Here is an 18,258-nt window from a genome sequence, read left to right as displayed (position 1 = left end):
AGGCCGCGGGCTCCATCAGGTGGGGCCGGCAGCCGGGCGGCGGGGGGACCAGGCCTCCGCTCGGCCGGCTCTGTTGCGGGAAGAGTGGGAGCTGCGGGGAGGGCCGGGGCCGGGGCCGGGGCGCAGGCCTGGACCGAGCCTGGACCGCTTCCTAATTGAAACCAAATGTGCGGCGTGCTGGATGCTGGGAGCCTGGAGCCGGCCCCTGGGAATTGAGTGGAAAGAGGAGTCCTGAGCCGTGTTTGTGTGGGAGCCGTGGGAGGATGGATGGAGCCGGATCTCCCCGGGCGGGGGTGGGGGCGGGGAGCAGCTCTGTGCTCAGCTCCGTGTGGGACCCCATGTCCGGGGGCTCCGGTACGAGAGTCCCACCGTGCGCTGCGCCCGAGTCCCAGCCCAGGAGGGACAGGAAGCGGTCACCGGGTGGGGACCAGTTCGGGGGGGCGGGGGGGGGGCGGAGAGCTGTGTCTTTAAGACTGTGCATGGTTACACAGACTTTTCTCTCCCGTGAATGGGTTTTGCTGTAAATTACAGCTCTGCGTGGTCCCTTGGGTCGAAAGAGCTGGTCTCCAAACAGAAACAGCTCCGATTGGTGCCCGGGCGTCCCTCCCAGCCGCTTCCTAATTGAAACCAAATGTGCGGCGTGCTGGATGCTGGGAGCCTGGCGCCGGCCCAGGAATCCCCAGAATGTGAGGTTTCTCGCAGCGGCGTCTTGCATCAGCCCGTGGATGTGCGCTGCCGCGGCCGCCGAGCGGGAGGCGTCCACCCGCTCCCCTCCGGCCGCTCTGTCCGGCTCCCGCTCACGGAGCTCCTGGATGAGCGTAAGTTCTGCGTGTGTTCCTTTCCTTCGCTTTCTTTCTTTTCCGCAAACGAGAGCTCACTGCCCCGCGTCTCCGGAAGAGTTTACAAAGGAGGCCGCGGGCTCCATCAGGTGGGGCCGGCAGCCGGGCGGCGCGGGGACCAGGCCTCCGCTCGGCCGGCTCTGTTGCGGGAAGAGTGGGAGCTGCGGGGAGGGCCGGGGCCGGGGCCGGGGCGCAGGCCTGGACCGAGCCTGGCGGGCGGAGGCGCTGGGCGGGAGCGGGGCTGGCGCTGGCCTTCGAGGCCCCCGTTTGAGAGGAGGCGCCTGGTGCTTTGTTTTGGGGGCACCCCGGGCGGAGGGTGCCTCGCCCCGAGGCTCTGTGCGTGGGGCCTCCCGGGCCGGCCCGGCGGCTCTCCCTTTGTCCCTGGACTCGGGCTGTTTGCCTCGTTGGCTGTGGGACGCTGAGCCCGGCCGCGGCCGGTCCTCTGGGCGGGAAGGAGCTGTCTGCGGGCGGACGCCGCCAGCCATTCCAGGCGGGAGCCCTGCGGGCGCGGGGCCTCAGCACCATTTTGCTGTTGGCCTGGCGAGGCCCCCGGGAAGGCGCCCTCCCGGGAGAGGGCCTGAGCACTGGTGTCACCGCCTCCCCGGCCGGGAGGAGCTGTCCGAGGGGGGCCGCGGCTCCCGCGCAGGGACAGCCCTCCGGCCAGCTCCACGGAGCGCTGCGGGCCGCATTCCGACGCCGGCGGGGAGCAGGGTGCCGAGGGTGAGGGCCGTGGGGCCTGTGTCTGCTCACGGCGCCCGGGCTCCGCTCAGAGCTCCGAGGTCGCGGCCCCAGGTGCGGCAGGAGGGGAAGCTGGAGCGGAGGGCCAGCTGCCGCGACGCACTGGACGTGACAGCCTGTCCTGCTGCCGCCTCCCCGGCTGAGCCTCAGCACGGCCGGTGTAGGGATGAGCTGGTGTCTGCTGGGACGTGTCTGCGGGGACTGCTCACGCCCGCACCGGCTGGTCCGCACGGAAGAGCCCTGTCCTCGCGGGAGGAGGACCAGGCCCTGCGCGGCCGTGAGAGGGGCTGGCGCCCGGCGGGGCTCGTGCTGGGCGCCGGGAGAGCGCCGGCTCGGTGGCATCGCCGGCCGTGCTTCCTCCGACCCCGGCCTGGGCGGGGGCAGACGCCCCTGGCGCTGCTGCTCTGAATGCTCTGCAGCGCCTGCACCCCCAGTCCTGTGGGTGGTCATGTGAGCAGCCTGGGGGCGTGCCGGCCCGCGGGCACGTGGGCGTGTGACTGACAGGGTGGCCTGTGTCCGTGGCCACCTCCTTGATGGAAGCCGTCCCTGCTCACGCCCGTGTCCCAGGATTCTATCTGAGCCTGCGGCTGGCATGGCCCTCCCCTCCTCCCGCTGTGCCCGCGTCCCCGTCCCGCGGGGCTGAGGGGTCTGAGGCGCCGGCACCGCCTGTGGCTTTGGGGGAATTGTTGATATTTGGTTCCAAAGAGTATGGAAACATCGATGCTGGGAGACCAGGAGCTTGACTGGCCGCTCCCGTGCCACCCTGGGCACTGCTCTCCCGGCACAGCCCGGGTGCTGTGTGGGCACGGCACCTGCTTCCAGGCCCTGGGCCTGAGGTCTGGCAGGTCCACCAGCTGCTTCACCCGCGATGCCTGAGTCCGCTCAGCCCCCTGGGGTGGCAGGCGGCTACAGGGGCTGGTGGGCAGGTGACAGCATGGCGTCCAGACCACGCCGTTTCCCCTGCCCTGCCACCACCCACTTTCCCAAAGCAGGGGCACCCCCGGCCTCTCCCAGACCCGGAAGTGGGTGAGAGCGGGAGCCCCAAGTGTGTGCTCACCCCTGAACCCCAGCCACCCCCTTCCAGGAGCCGGCTCCTCAGGGCAGCGGGCTGCTGGGCACTGTGAGCACTAGCACCGCCCCAGGTCTGCCCTCCACGGGCCCCGCCCACTCCCCTCCAGCAGGCACCTCCTCCTCGGTGCACGGGCACCTCCTCCTCCCCCACACCTGGGCACCTCCTCACTGCCCATCCCTGCCCGCTGGGCCTCCACCTTCAGGGGCATCACAGGCCCCTGCGAGCTGTGTAAACAGGCAGATCCCAGGCTCCACCCCGACGGCAAAGAAGGACGTCTCTGCCTGGTGACAGGCACCGGATCGAGCTCCTCCCTCGGGGACTCCGGTGGCGTCCGGCCTGCAGTGGGGGCCTGGAGGGCCACGCGGTGTTTTGTTTTCTTCTCAAGAATGACTGTGGCCGGGACCGGTTTGGCTCAGTGGATAGAGCGTCGGCCTGCGGACTGAAGGGTCCCAGGTTCAATTCCTGTCACGGGCATGTACCTTGGTTGCGGGCACATCCCCAGTAGGGGGTGTGCAAGAGGCAGCTGGTCGATGTTTCTCTCTCATCGATGTTTCTAACTCTCTGTCCCTCTCAATTCCTCTCTGTGTAAAATCAATAAAATATATTAAAAAAAAAAAGAAAAAAGAATGGCTCTGAGCGGAGAACGTGCTCTTGGGAAGGACACGCCTCTGGCCAGACCCTGGAGACACAACTCAAAGGCCCTTCGCAGACCGTCGCGCTCCGGGCCGGTGTGGGAAGCGCGGCTCCGGGTGCGGGAAGCGCGGTCACCGCCGGTGCTGAGCGAGGCGCCGGATAGCCAGGCGCGAAGGCCCGTGGCCCGGGAAGGAGCGTGTGGACGTGGCGTTCCTGCTTCACTCCGTCCGGGCTGACGGGCCCCACTCCTCCGGCGCAGGGGTCAGTGCCGGCTGGGGCCTGATGCCGGCCGCTCCCGGACCGCCTGTGGCCTCGGCTCCGTCTGCGCTCTGCTCGCCCGGCCGCCTCCCTCCTCAGGCAGCCGCCCTCCACGTTCCAACCGCTCCTGTCGCAGGGTCTGGTCTGCGTCACGAGCCCGGGCCGTGCAGCTGGGGTTCTGGCGAGAGCTCGGCTACGGAAATGGTCCCTTCTCTGAGACAACGGACACCGAACTAGTGATGCTTCAGGATCAGCCAGTCCTGGTCTCCTCTCACCCCCGCAGGCGACTGTGGAGCAGGGCCAGTGTCCCCAAGACCCTCCCGGCGAATCCACCCGTCACCGCTGCTCTCATAGCAGCACTAGGTGCTTCCCCCCCCCCCCCCCCCCCGCCCCTCTCTCTCTGACGTGACATTCGCTCTCGCAGCAAATTGAATCCAGAAGCAGCGGAGACTGTCCCAGGGCCGCCTTCTCGCTAAGTACTTCTGAAAAGACATATTTTTAGAAAAAGTCATTATTTGTGTTAACACACAATTGTCATTTCACTGAACTCGTAAGTGACGGCCTCTCAGTCCTCAGTGTCCCCTTCCAAATTGATGACGTCATGAGCAGAGCCCTCTGGACGGCTGTGGGCCCAGGTGGGTGTGAGGTCAAAGGGGAAGAAAGCGGGAATGAGGCCGAGTTCGTGCTGAAGCACCGAGCCCGGTCTGGCTTCAGTGGTCTAGAACGTTCCGAGGCCTGTGGCCGAGGCGGAGCAGCGGCGGGAATGAGGGAGCACAGGCCAGCTTTCCTTCGGAATCCATCCTCAGAGCACGTCCTGCGCCTGCTGACGGAGGAGGCGGCCGGCGCTGTCTGTGGGAGGTTGGCTGATGGCAGGAAGGAAGGTGTGCAGTGCTAAGGCTCAGTCAGCAGCCCTGTGTGCAGGGCCCTCAAGCCCCGCTGGCCTGGCTGGGACACCCCCGGGCCGGGCTGTGCCTGGCGCTCATGTGAAATTCGGGGACGACGCCCTGAGTGCAGGAACCCGAGGCTGAATGCTTACTCTCCACCCCAAATAGAGGTCAGTTCTGGGGTTCCCACCCCGCGTGGCCAGGATGCCGGCTCAGGACCTGCCCGGCCCTCTGGTTCCTGGGCCCGTCTGGGTTTCTGCTGACATTGCAATGCTCTTTATTTAAAATGCTACCTTCCAGCAGTAACTTCGGGGGCTGAGGGGAAATACTTAACAGAACTACCGCCAGCAGCATGACGGCCAGAGCCGGAGAGGTTCAGAGGCCTCAGTCCTAGGGACCCTGGCCCCGGCCTCTCCTGCAGACGGGATAAACCCCTCTATCGCCGTGTCCTCTATCGCCGGGTCGCTGTGTCTCCATGTCGCCATGTTGGCAGCAGCTCAGCGGGTCGGTCTGGGTCTGGGACTGTCAGTCAGCAGGCCGAGTGTGCAGTGTGCAGTGCTGGGACTCAGACAGCAGCCCCGTGTGCAGTGCTAGGGCTCAGTCAGCAGGTCCCACGTGCAGTGCTGGGACTCAGTCAGCAGCCCATGTGCAGTGCTGGGCTCAGTCAGCAGCCCCACGTGCAGTGCTGGGACTCATCAGCAGCCCTGTATGCAGTTTTAGGACTCAGTCAGCAGGCTGAGTGTGCAGTGCTGGGGCTCAGTCAGCAGGCCGAGTGTGCAGTGCTGGGACTCAGTCAGCAGGCCGAGTGTGCAGTGCTGGGGCTCAGTCAGCAATCCAGTGTGCAATGCTAGGGCTCAGTCAGCAATCCCGTGTGCAATGCTAGGGCTCAGTCAGCAGGTCCCGCGTGCAGTGCTGGGACTCAGTCAGCAGCCCCGTGTGCAGTGCTAAGGCTCAGTCAGCAGCCCTGTGTGCAGTGCTGGGACTCAGTCAGCAGCCCCGTGTGCAGTGCTAAGGCTCAGTCAGCAGCCCTGTGTGCAGTCCTGGGACTCAGTCAGCAGCCCCACGTGCAGTGCTGGGACTCAGTCAGCAGCCCCGCGTGCAGTGCTGGGACTCAGTCAGCAGCCCCGCGTGCAGTGCTGGGACCAGGCTGGTCCCGGAGTCTGGAGTCTAGACCTGCACCCGAGGGAGGAGCCCTGTCCTCTGTGCCAGCAGAGAGAGGGAGCGGCCCAGATGGTCTGGTTCCTCGCAGCCTCTGCAGTTTTCAGAGCGAAGAGTCAGGAAAGTGCCTGTGAGCTCGGGGGGAAGGCTGAGTCCCAAGGCTTTCTCCTCACTATTAAGACTCTTAAGGGTTTGCCCACCCCCGTGGCTCCTTAGCCACCTTGTGGGAGAACATTTCCAGGTGCCGTGGTCCCCACAGACTCCTTGAAAGGAATTCTTCCTTCTTTCCCCTTTCTCTCCCCCCACCCCCGACTCCCGGCTCTGGATACTGCACTGCTAGAGGTCTCCGCCCAGCCTCCATGGCATGCATTTCCGAATGAACAATCGTAGCTACAGCTCACACTCCCCGGAGTTACAGCAGGCTTCCCGTTACCTGGGGGCCCCCTCCATTCACCGTCTGCGTCCTTCTGCACCTTCAGAAACTGTCACTGGTTCCTTCCCGGCCACTCCGTTGTGACTGTTTCCAAAAATTACTCCCTCGCTGTCCAAGGCATGTGCTGGGTATGGCTTCGCCCAGAGCCTGGTCCGAGCCCCAGACCCAGCGGCGGGCCGGGAAGTGCCCCGGGGAGCCCCCTGGGGCCCTCTGGTCACGGACTCAGGCTCATTCCTCTCGAGAACAGGAGAGAGTGCCGCTCGGTTTCCTGCGTGTCATTAACAGGGTCAGCCTCTGCCCTGGACCACCGGAGGTGAAGCTGAGACGCTGGGCCCAGGCCGCCCGCGCCTTCACCCTCGCGCTCTCCCCCCTCAGGGCCTTGGGGGGAGTCCGGCCTCTGCGCCACGCCATGTCCGTCCTGTCCGGGCCGGGCTCTGCCTGGGCGCCCAGCACTGCGCACTCCCAATGGTCCCCCGGGCCCTCGGGACGTTAGCACGTCCGGGGACTCAGGCTGAAGCTCAGTGCCACCGCCCGCTGGCCCCTCTGAGCCCCCTTCCCTCCGGCATCCTGCCCCATCTCCTTTGTGTCTCTGTGGATGGAAGGGGCCACATGCTGACCTGACAGCCCAGGGGAGGCCTGCGTGGCGGTCTGCAAACTCAGACCTAAAGTCACCACAGAGGATGGTCTGAAATTAGCTTCTAATTAAAGCAGTGATGGTGGGCAGTTATGTCCTACGCAGGTATCTTCACTGACAAGGTCAACCTTTACCTAAGCTGAGCCTGTCTGTCTTTCTGTATCTATGGTAACATCCTTGAAACGTCTGGGTCACTTGTAACTTCCCTTTTCCTGGACGCCTGGGGGCACAACCTAATGTGCTGGGCGCCAGGATGGAGACCACAGATCCCTCCATTGTTATTGTTCCCAAACCCACCTAAGTGTGTGTCTATCACTTTACTTTTTATCCAATCCCAGGGACCCCTCCCCTCACTTCCTCCCCCCCCCCCCCCCCCCCCATAGCTTTGCTTTCTCCCGCCTCTCTAGTCTATCACCAACAGATTTCCTGTGACCTCCCAAGTCCCTCCTTTGACTGCCATGAACAAGAGTAGATGAGAGACCTCCATTCTCCGGAGCACTTTGCTTCCTGGCAATTGTCGACAGTTTGGTTCAAATAAACTCACAAAAATTCTTTCCGGGTTTGAATCTCTGTCTCCTCGCCACCTGTCACCCTTTCTTCCCCTCACTGGAGGGTGGCTCCCGTGAGCAGTGCTGCGGCGCCGGCTCCTCCGTGAGAGGAAGGGCTTCAGGGTTTCCCACGAGAGCCGCCGCCGCACCGGGTGGGCCTGGTCCAGGGGTTGGCTGGGGGGAGGCACGTGGGGGCTGGAGGAGTGGCTGCTGTCTCAGAGTGGCCCACAGGCCGGCGGGAATGAGACAGCTGGTTGTCGCTGCACAGACCTCAGGCCGGGCGTTGGGATCTGTGCCAGTGGCCATGGAGGAGGCCAGGCCGCCGAGAGCATCAGGAAGCCCTGGTCACATTTTTGTCGTAAAACCTGACTTCCCAGAGCCCTGGCCAGTGCGGAACCGCTGCCTTCAGGAGGAAACACCGGGCAAGCCCTGGGCAAGTGGCAGGACTGATGACCCGAGAGGCCGGCAGTGGGGTGGGCGGGGTGGGGCCAGGTGGGGCGGGACAGAGCGGGGAGCTGGCCTCTGCAGGCAGGAGTGGCCCCAAGGACGCCCGGTAAAGGTCACATGAGCTGGTCTCTTCCCCACAGTTGAATTTTATGGAGAATTTTCTTTTCTTCAAAGAGGAAATGTATTTGTAACTAAAGAAATATCAATGAGACAGAAACGCCTTGCATTCAGTAAAGACTCCGGTAATTCTATGTGAGCAATACGACCCCAGAACGTGACTCAGTGACCGAGCCCCGTCCACGCTGTCGGGGTCTGTTCAGGGAAGACACTCCCCACGGGACCGCGTGTGTCCCAGCCTCGGGTGAGGCAGGTGCCCGGGCTGGGGAGAACAGTCTCTGCTTTAAAACGACGCTTCTGAGGATTTCAGGTGCTACAGTTTTGTTCACTGAAGTAACAAAGTTGTAGAAAGGCATTCAATCCGTTATGTAAAAATGCAGAGAAAAAACCTCGAATGAAGCGGGCCCGGGGTTAGCCAGGCTGACTGCACGCCTTCACCATTGGGAGGAAAGGAGTTGGTAATCTCCATGAAAGGGCCTCTTCCCTTCCGGGACTTGAGGCTTTTTGCTCTTGGAAGTCTGTCCAGCTCCCAGTGGAGTCCTCACCGCATGCCAGTCTGTCCCTGGGGACGAAAACTGCTGTTCGCGCTCTGCTCGTCACACGCGGATCTCGGGCATGCATGGATCTCCAACACACACGGATCTTGGGCACACGTGGGTCTCAGTCACCTACATGGAATGGAGATCTAAATGCTTGGCTTTCTGTCAGCATCTTTTAGACTCAAACCCAGTTGCGCCTCTGGCTTCTCTGCCACACGCACTCTGCTCAGTCAGAGCCCCTCAGCAGCACGGCTCCACCTGGGGCCCAGCTTCCTGCTCTGACCCTCCACTCAGCCCAGGGACAGCACGCTCTACCCAGCCCAGTGGGCCAGGGCCCCTTCCACATGCCAGGCGGATGGTGCTGGGTGGCACACTGTGACTGAGGGAGGTGGCAGCTGGTTGCCACGGCTCCCTGCAGCTCTGGAGCTGGTGACCGTGTTCTGTCCCAGATGTGCCTGTCTGCACCTGCCTGGGTGCCTGTCGAGCTCATGTTCCTTTTCTGCCAGATGTGTCCCCAGTGGTTCCAATCCACAGCGACTGTACAGTCCATTGGCCACACGTTCCTACCGCCTCCTATCAAAGCCATGGCATGCGCCACGGACCCACGGGTAGTGTTTGAATAAGAATTCAGCTGTGGGGAGACCAAGGACATGTCGGGAAGAAGGTGCAAACTTTCTGGCGCCGGCCTGAGAAACCCTTGGTTTTCTGTCAGCATCTTTTAGACTCAAACCCTAGCGGCCGTCCACAGCATTTCTGGGAACCTCAGGGAGCCGCACCCGCCTCAGCTCGTGGGTGTTCTGAGTCTCAGGACTTCTTTTCCCAACCGCAGCCTCTCCTTCCAGTCCCTGCCGGCTCCTCTTCCTCCTTCCGCCACCCACCCTGTCCACGCCGCTAGGAGAGGTCGGCCGGAGAGAGGTGAGGATGGCAGCACACTGCCAGGCCCCTCAGGGCACACGGGGGAGGCGTGTCCTGGCCTCACGGCCGGCTGGCTGGGGCGGGCTCCTTGTTGGCCTGCCCGGGATCGCTTCCTTAGCCGTGGAGGAGTCTGAGCTGCTTACAGGTAGGGGTCTTGCCAGTTCGTCTTTGCAACTCTTTCTGGAACCTACTCTGGTGCTGCACGCAGGCAGGGTCGGTGCTGGAAAGGACGAGTGATGGAGGAAGGCACGCCGAGGGCAGTGTGAACTCGGTCTGCGGTGTGGTCAGAGCCGATGACCGGTCATTCATTGCTCAACCAATCTTCCGGTGGACACATGCACCCCAACATTGCTAGATGGTGAGGGGCAGTCTGGGTGCAGCAGATGCCTCGTGGATTTGTAGGAATATGGCAGCAGAGACGGGCGGACCCGTCATGATTTGCACGTCTGAGGAAATATTCAGGGAAATGCAGGCAAGCTGCTTTGGGCTCATAGGACACACCAGGCACGGGCGGACCCCTTCACGTGGACTCCTCGGCTCCCACGTGCCCACAGGCTCGGTGACGAGGCTGTGCAGGCGCTCTGGGCTCCCCAGCCGGGGTCGGACACATGCCTCCTGCAGGAGGACAGACACAGCACAGGGTGGCCGGCGCCCTGCCTGGTCACCAGCAGGGCGAGGGGGGGGTGTGATGGTGGCTGAGGACTCAGGCGCCTGGTGCTGGGGCGGGGGCTGCACTGCCGCCTCAGGAGCGGAGGGGACAGGTGGCCAGTGAGGGGAGTGGGGGAGGGGACGGGTGGCCAGTGAGGAGGTGGGGGGAGGGGACGGGTGGCCAGTGAGGGAGTGGGGGAGGGGACGGGTGGCCAGTGAGGGGGAGGGGGAAGGGGACGGGTGGCCGGTGAGGGGGTGGGGGGAGGGGACGGGTGGCCGGTGAGGGGGGTGGGGGGAGGGGACGGGTGGCCGGTGTGGGGGGTGGGGAAGGGGACGGGTGGCCAGTGAGGGGGGGTGGGGGGAAGGGATAGGTGGCCAGTGGGTGGGGCAGGGGTGGGGTAAGGGGTGGGGGGGCGGTGACACAGGTGGCCTGGCCGTGCGCAGAGGCCGGGGAGGGACTGGGGGCAGCGGGGGAGGCACAAAAACCACAGTTTTGATCGGAAAGAATTGGGATGAGATGACCGAGGCAGGAGAGGGAGAGAGAGTGGGAGAAAGCGCAGAGTCCTCCCCAGGAAACGACCATTGCCACGGGGTCACCCAGGGGCGAGGCGAGGTGGGAGCTGGGCGGGGAGCTGGCGAGGCAGGCCGTGGAGGTGGAGGCGGAGGCGGTGCTGAGGCGCCAGGAGAGGGCGCGGAGGGAGAGGACGCCGGAGGGAGAGGCGGGGAAGGGCATTAAGATGGGCACCACCTCAGCACGCTCAGCTCTGACTGTTCTCACTCGCTCATGCAAACACTGTTGCTGTCTTGGGTGGAAGGAATGAGGTGTGGACACTTCCCAAGGGCGTGGGCATCACAGCTGCCTTCCTGATAGCCACGCTGCGTCCGGGGAACCGCCCTTCCCTGAGTCCTGCAGTCCCCGCAGAACAGCCCACATAGTCCCGCAGACCGGCCCGCACAGTCCCCGCATGCCACACAGTCCCCGCATCCCACACAGTCCCTGCATCCCACATAGTCCCGCAGACCGGCCCGCACAGTCCCCGCATCCCGCACAGTCCACGCATCCCACACAGTCCCACAGACCAGCCCTCACAGTCCCGCAGACCGGCCCTCACAGTCCTGCAGACCGGCCCGCACAGTCCCCGCATCCCACACAGTCCCACAGACCAGCCCTCACAGTCCCGCAGACCGGCCCGCACAGTCCCGCAGACCGGCCCGCACAGTCCCCGCATCCCACACAGTCCCCGCATCCTGCACAGTCCCACAGACCAGCCCTCACAGTCCCGCAGACCAGCCCGCACAGTCCTGCAGACCGGCCCTCACAGTCCCGCAGACCAGCCCGCACAGTCCCTGCAGACCGTCCCAGAGGCATCCTTAGGAACAGCCCCTCATCCACGCACCCACGGAACCGGGCGCCCTCTGACCCGGCCCCGTGTTCCACTGATGCCGCTCTGGTCTGTGCTCAGCCGGGCTGGGCCGTGGAGGCAAAGGCGGCAGCCGGGCAGAGCGGTCGGCATCCTCGAGGCGGCCGGTTGGCGGCCACACGTCCTGCGGCCGGTCCGCAGGCCTCCAGTACCGCCTGAGGCAGCGGCATCTCCGAGCTGGCTGTCCGCCTCAGCCTCTGCCGGGCCGCTCTGGTGGTTTCTGGCCGTGTTTGTGAACTACCCACAGCCTCGTGGCTGGACCACGTGTGCTGCAGGGCACATGCCATGCTGTCCTTCCACGCCCCCCAAACGGCAGGGATCTCTGTTATCTGCATGCATGTTACATGGACACATGTCATGACACACAGATTCCCGCACACTCTGTTTCTTTATTAACTGGCCTTGTGTTTCGATGATGCTTCAAGTGAGAGACTTACACAGGTGAGCCCCTCCCCTCGTGTGGCAGGACTCCGTTCCCAGCTCCCGTCCCGGTCCTTCTCCTGGAGGCACGCTGGTGGTCCCGGGAGCCTGTCCCCCTGACCCGGGCCTCAGAGACCCGGACACGCCCGAGCGGGGCTTGTCGCCGGCGCTTGTGCGGGAGCTCTGGGCGCAGAGCCCGAGCTGGTCCCCGGCAGCGCCCCATCACCACGTCCTTGGTTCCGCCTCGCACGCCCGCCGCCCTGTGCGGAGGTGAAGCGCTCGTTTGCGGACCTACAATGAGGTACACGAACTCTCAGTCTGTGCCGCAGAGAAAAGCACTGCACCCCTGCAGGCTCGGGGGTGGGAGGAGACCTCTGGGGCGGCTCGGGGGCTGGCCGCGGCCCCGGGAGCCCGCCCAGGAGGGGGCAGCCGGTCCGGCCAGGCCAGGCGGCCCACAGTGAGCGCCTCTCGCTGTGCAGCCCCGGCCCCGCCTGGAGGGGAGCAGTGCCATGGGGCTCAGGGCGCCCGGGGAGAGTACCGTCCGGGTGTCTGCTTTTGTTCCCCATGGCCTGTGAGGGGGAGGAGGTGAGGAGACTAGATTCACGGAGCGTGTGCTTCATATTTGTGTGTGGCCAGCTAATGGCCTGCTATTATCTATTTATCTATCTATCATTTATCATTCTATTATTATCATCTATCAATTGATCTATCTTCTATCTATCATCTACCTACTTATCTGCCATCTATTACCTATCTATCATCTGTCTATCATCTATCTATTTAGCTATCATTTTATTACTATCATCTATCAATTGATCTATCTTCTACCTATCTACCTATCATCTACCTTCCTATCTATCATCTATCTATACCTATCTATCTTTCTATCACTATCATCTATTGATCAATCTATCTATCATCTATTACCTATCTACCAACTATCTATTTAGCTATCATTCTATTACTATCATCTATCAATTGATCTATCTTCTACCTATCTACCTATCTATCATCTACCTTCCTATCTATCATCTATCTATACCCATCTATCTTTCTATCACTATCTTCTATTGATCAATCTATCTATCATCTATTACCTATCTACCATCTATCTATTTAGCTATCATTCTATTACTATCATTTATCAATTGATCTATCTATCTTCTACCTATATATCTATCATCTATCTATTTAGCTATCATTCTATTACTGTCATTTATCAATTGATCTATCTATCTTCTACCTATCTATGTATCATCTATCTATATCTATCTTTCTATCACTATCATCTATTGATCGATCTATCTATCATCTATCTATGTTGGTCCTATTCAGTTACATACCTGACTCCACAGTGAATGATGGGTGTTTGGGGTGCACATACCAGGCATTGGTGGGGTGATGGGGGCCATTCTTGGGGCTGCGGAGGAGCTATGTCCATGATGGAGGTGAGCGTCAGTCCGCACGCACAGCTCCGACAGGAAAGCGTGCTGCTGCCTGGGGGTGCCTGTTTGGGAAGTCTGATGGCTCAGGCGTCCGTGGCTGGGAGTGGAAGGAGGCCGTGAGAGGCCCGTGGCTCTGGATGCGCCACGTGGCTGTGATGCTGGGAACGCGGAGCTGGGGCGGTGACCGTGGACCAACGTGTTTGTCCATGAGGCAGAGTGTGGCCTGCGCCTGCTGCCCACCTCACCCGGCCGTGAGCGTGGCCGTGTTCACTGAGGCGGCGACGAGGCTCCCGGCCGATGTCCCGTGAGGGGATGGTGGTTCCGCGGGACGTGAACCAGCAGCCCCGGCCCCGGAGCTGGAGCTGGGCACCAGGCCGCGCTGGCACCATGAGCCTGTGTGTCCTCGGTGTCAGTGTGTGTGTGGGCAGCACTTATGCCCGTTCCTATGAGCAACGCGAGCTGTGTGGGGGTCTGAACGGGAGTCCGTCCATCTGGAGGCTCTGCGTGACTCCCCAGAAGGGCGTCCAGGTGTGGCTGGCCTGGTCAGTGGAAGGCTGTCCAGGCTGAGCCTCTGTGGCTCCAGGACACTGGCTGGAGAAGGTGCCCTCAGCCTTGCCCCCGCCTGTGGTGCCCGTGGTCCCCCTGGTGCCCGTGGTGCCCCTAGTGCCGGTGCTGCCCATGGTGCCTGTGGTTCCCGTGGTGCCAGTGGTGCCGGTGCTGCCCATGGTGCCTGTGGTTCCCGTGGTGCCAGTGGTGCCTGTGGTGCCCATGGTGCCTGTGGTTCCCATGGTGCCCATGGTGCCGGTGCTGCCCGTGGTTCCCGTGGTACCCGTGGTTTCCGTGGTGCCTGTGGTGCCACTGCTGCCCGTGGTGCCCGTGGTGCCCGTGGTCCCCATGGTGCCCGTGGTGCTCGTGGTGCCTGTGATGCCGGCAGGGATGGGCTTCTTCGCTCTCATCGCTGGCTTGGCACCTGGTGCCTTTGCTGCCCCGGGGGATGGAGGCCCAGCCGGGGTCTCCACAATGTCCTGCCGACACGTGTGCTCTGTTGTGACATTTCCTGACGCAGTCCGGGGGCCGTGGCTCTGCGTGCCTCGGTGGTGCCCATTGCCCTGCGGGTGGGGCCGTGGCTCTGGGCAGTGGCCGGGTTGTCCCAGCTCAGATAGAGTGAGGACACGTCCGTGCACCCGCTGTGTGGCTGAACCGACGACGCACGTGAGCCCATTGGATGTGCCGTGTGCGCTGACGCTCTACCCATTGAGCAGACCAGCCAGGCACCAGGTTGGTTCGAGCTGTCGACGGTCAGTGAGTTTCTGGAGTGGGACCTGACCTCACGGCCGCAGTCACTCCCAGACGCAGGCCGTTCCGACGGGTGTTGCCACGGCACGCCGTGTGGCAGGATATCACGGGAGACGGGTCAGCGCTGTGGGGGTCAGCGCTATGGTCGGCATGCCCACCGGGGAGCAGGGACAGGAAAGACTGAGGATGGCCGCTGGGGACAGGCCATGCGGGAAGGCTGGTTAGGGACACGGGGCTAGGGCAGCACAGGTGTGTGCGTGTGGGGACATGGGGTACAGGTGTGTGCGTGTGGGGACGCGGGGCACAGGCGTGTGCGTGTGGGGATGCGGGGCACAGGCGTGTGCGTGTGGGGACGCGGGGCACAGGCGTGTGCGTGTGGGGACGCGGGGCACAGGTGTGTGCGTGTGGGGACGCGGGGGACAGGGGTGTGCGTGTGGGGACGCGGGGGACAGGGGTGTGCGTGTGGGGACGCGGGGCACAGGGGTGTGCGTGTGGGGACGCGGGGGACAGGGGTGTGCGTGTGGACACGGGGCACAGGGGTGTGCGTGTGGGGACGCAGGGGACAGGGGTGTGCGTGTGGGGACGCGGGGCACAGGGGTGTGCGTGTGGGGACGGGGGGCTCGCGGCACAGGTGTGTGTGTTGGGCCTGTGGGGACTAGCACCTCCATCACCGAGTGGAAAAGGCTCCCGAGCGGCCACGGACGGTGTCTGGTGGCTGGGGGGGTGAGTGCGCCTGGAGCGGGGCCCCCTCCTGGGGACGGGAGCGGAGGCGGAGGGAAGCAGCTGCTCCTCCCGCGGCCCCTCCTGGCCGCTCCGTGTGCTCGGCCCCGTCCCTGGCCCTGCATGCTGTTGGCTGGGCTCCTTCCCCTCGGCTTCTTTCTCCGGGGCCCGTCTCAGGGGCTCAGGGCCCACAGGGCCCCTGGCGGGCATCCCGGCCGCCATGGCCACGCAGGCCAGCTGGAAAGAGCCGGTCGGGCCATTTGCCGAGCGCTGGGCAGGCCCCGCCGGACAGCAGCTGGCTGCCTGCCCTCTGGGTGGGGCCCAAACCACTGCCTTCAGGGAGGCCCTCCTCCTCCCCCCTCCCCCTTCCTCCTTTCCCCTCCCTCTCCCTCCTTCCCCTCCTCTTCCCCCAGAGTCTGCAGCTGCCTGCATCGGACTTCTGGACCTGAGGCCCTGACTAGCTGCCAGCCTCCTGCTCGCTGGTGTCCCGCAGTCCCCGTGCCCTCTCTGCTCCTGGTCCCGCCCCCTGGCGCCCAGACCCAGCTCCCGCCTCCATGGGGAGGGAGTGGTGGGGGGCACAGCCTTTGGCGCCTGTCTCTGGGCAGAGCACCTCCGCTGCCGTGGATGGGCTGCTCGTTGGAGCTCTGAGAGGATGCGGAGGCAGACGCAGCGTTTGGAAGAACGAGGAGCCCCTGCCCAGCGGGCGCCGAGCCCACGCCAGGTCCTGTGCCCACGGTGCCGTCTGCGTGGACTCCGGCTTCCGTGTCTGGAGCCGCTGGCTCTCTCGTGGGCTTGCCCACGGGAAGGCGCGTCGGCCAGAGACCGGCTGGAGGACTGCGACGTACCAGTCCCGCCACGCGTGTGAGGCTGGCACTGGCTCCCCATGCCCGTGTCTGTGTGGCTCACTCAGGGCTAACTCCCGTGAGGCCATTTACTGCCTCTCCACTGAGTCACTTACTGTTTCCGCCGAGTCCATCTGCGTCAGAGCCAGGCTGGTTTCCCCTGGGCCGCCTGAGCGGGAGCGCGGCCTCTGGGGACGGCCTCAGGAGAGGCTTCACCTGCGAACAGGCAGCGACTCAGGAAGCCTCTTCCCCCGAGCGCCGGCTCCTCCGCTCCGGTGTCAGGCCCGACGGCGAGCCCGGCGTCCAGACAGCCTGCTGCTCCCCGGCCCGGACCGCACGGCCACAGAGGCGGGTCCGCCCGGAACCCGGGCCTTGTCTGAGCCGCTCTTGATGCTGGTCCTGCGGGCTCTCTTCCCCCTGCAGACTCTCCCCCCTGCGGGCTCCCCCCCCCCCCCCCCCCGCGGGCTCTCTTCCCCCTGCAGGCTCTCTCCCCCCTTCAGGCTCTCTCCCTGCAGACTCTCTTCCCTCTGCAGGCTCTCTCCCCGCTGCGGGCTCTCTCCCCCCTGCGGGCTTTCTCTCACCTGCGGGCCTCACCTACGGGCATGGCTCTCTGTTTGCAGCCCAGCTGGGCCCTCGCTGGATCTCGGCCGTGGCCCCCTGGCTGCGGTGTCAGCCTGAGCAGGGCCTCTCGCTGTGGCAGACCCTGGGCCTAGAGCCGTCCGGACACTGGTCTGTGCCACGTTCCCCTCCAGGGACCCGGAGCTGGGCACCGTGCAGCCACTCCGGTGCCGTCCCGGAGGCACACCTGGGCCGTTTGTCCCCGGCAGTGGGGACCTGGGCTCTGGGACGGAATGGAGACTCTGAGCCCCGGGCGTTCTGGCATCGCTGGCGGGGACGCTGGTGCACGCGGGCTCCCCGAGGGCTGAGCCGCGCGGCCCCTCACTGAGTGCACATTAAACACGCACACCACATGGTTTAACGTACATTCTCTCCAAAGTGTGAGAGGCACCGGAGCCCGGGACTCCCGCTGGTGGGTGTGACAGCCGCTGGAAGGCGTGTTCCTGAGAAAGGCAGCTCCGAGGGGTCAGCCGGCCGCGGTCCGCACGGTCAGGCCGGCAGCATCCGCCCTCCCCCTGCAGTGTGAGCAGCAGGGAGCTGGTGGCGGGCCCTGAGCCACGGCTTCTCCCGGGCTCTGACTCCCACCGTTTGCCAGGACACGAGGCGGGACACGCACTGGACGGCTTCAGCTCCTGCTCGTCTCAGGCGGACGCCGAGGCCGGTAAGGGCCGGGCCAGGCCCCGGGAGGACGTGGCCACGGGCAGCCTCCCTGGCGGAGCGGACACCTGAGCAGCTGACCCCAGGAGACCACTCTTCCTGTGGCTGCACGGCTGGCTGCAGCGTGTGGGAAGGCCATCGTTTGCCCTCCGGCTCTGGCTTCCGAGGGAGCTGAGCGCCGCCCGGAGCAGGGTCGCTGCAGAGCGCTGTCCTCACCTGCCACGTGGCCACCGAGTCTGGCCAGGCCACACGTGCCCAGAACGCAGGCGGCGTGGCCGCTCTGTGTCAGCGTGCCGGCCGGCAACCGTGGGGGCGCCCATGCGTTCCTCCCAGCACAGCCTGCTGCCAGCCTCGCTGCCGCCGTGGCTCGCACGGCTGTCCAGGTGCATTGGGTCGTGGCCCTCCCCTCCTTCCCAGTGGGTCAGTCCGTCCTTCTCCCTCGGGGCTGTCTGCCTCTCCCCTCGGCTGGAGCAGACAGGCTCTCAGGCCCCTCTGCCCTCCAGCCGGGAGGCCGCCCGGACCAGTGACCTCCGAGGCCCCGCATGTAAAGCCGTGGTCCCGGGCGGCGGCCATGTCCACCTGGGCCTGCGGGTCTCAGAGGGTGTGGCTTATGGGCTACAGAGGAGCTGCTCTGACCTGCAGTTTATTTATTTATTTTTTTTAAAAAAATATATTTTATTGATTTTTAACAGAGGAAGAGAGAAAGATAGAGAGCTAGAAACATCGATGAGAAAGAAACATTGTCCAGCTGCCTCTTGCACACCCCCTACCGGGGATGTGCCCGCAACCAATGTACATGCCCTTGACAGGAATCGAACCTGGGACCTTTCAGTCCGCAGACCGACACTCTACCACTGAGCCAAACCGGCTTTGGCTGACCTGCAGTTTAAATGCTGCCTCCTCCTGTCACTCCCGACCGCACTGTTCTCAGCTGCGGGTTTAGCCCGAGGACGCGCTGCCCGGGGCCGGGGGTGGG

General features: G+C 64.1%; 1 protein-coding gene across 2 annotated transcripts in view; it reads left to right on the top strand.

Moving 5' to 3' along the window:
- Window positions 1-684: 684 nt before the first annotated feature.
- The window catches only part of DDR2 (discoidin domain receptor tyrosine kinase 2), an 80,228-nt gene continuing 62,654 nt past the window's right edge, over window positions 685-18,258 (top strand). For both annotated transcript variants that reach the window (XM_084865581.1, XM_084865580.1), the window contains exon 1: window positions 685-818. The gene's annotated coding sequence lies outside the window, so the exon portion shown is untranslated. The remainder of the gene's footprint in view (window positions 819-18,258) is intronic.

Source organism: Pipistrellus hanaki (assembly GCF_964339955.1).
Source record: "Pipistrellus hanaki genome assembly, chromosome: 18".
In the NCBI taxonomy this organism is placed as follows: Eukaryota; Metazoa; Chordata; class Mammalia; order Chiroptera; family Vespertilionidae; genus Pipistrellus; species Pipistrellus hanaki.
The sequence above is the reverse complement of the archived record's forward strand: the minus strand, read 5'-3'. Positions and strand labels throughout refer to the sequence as shown.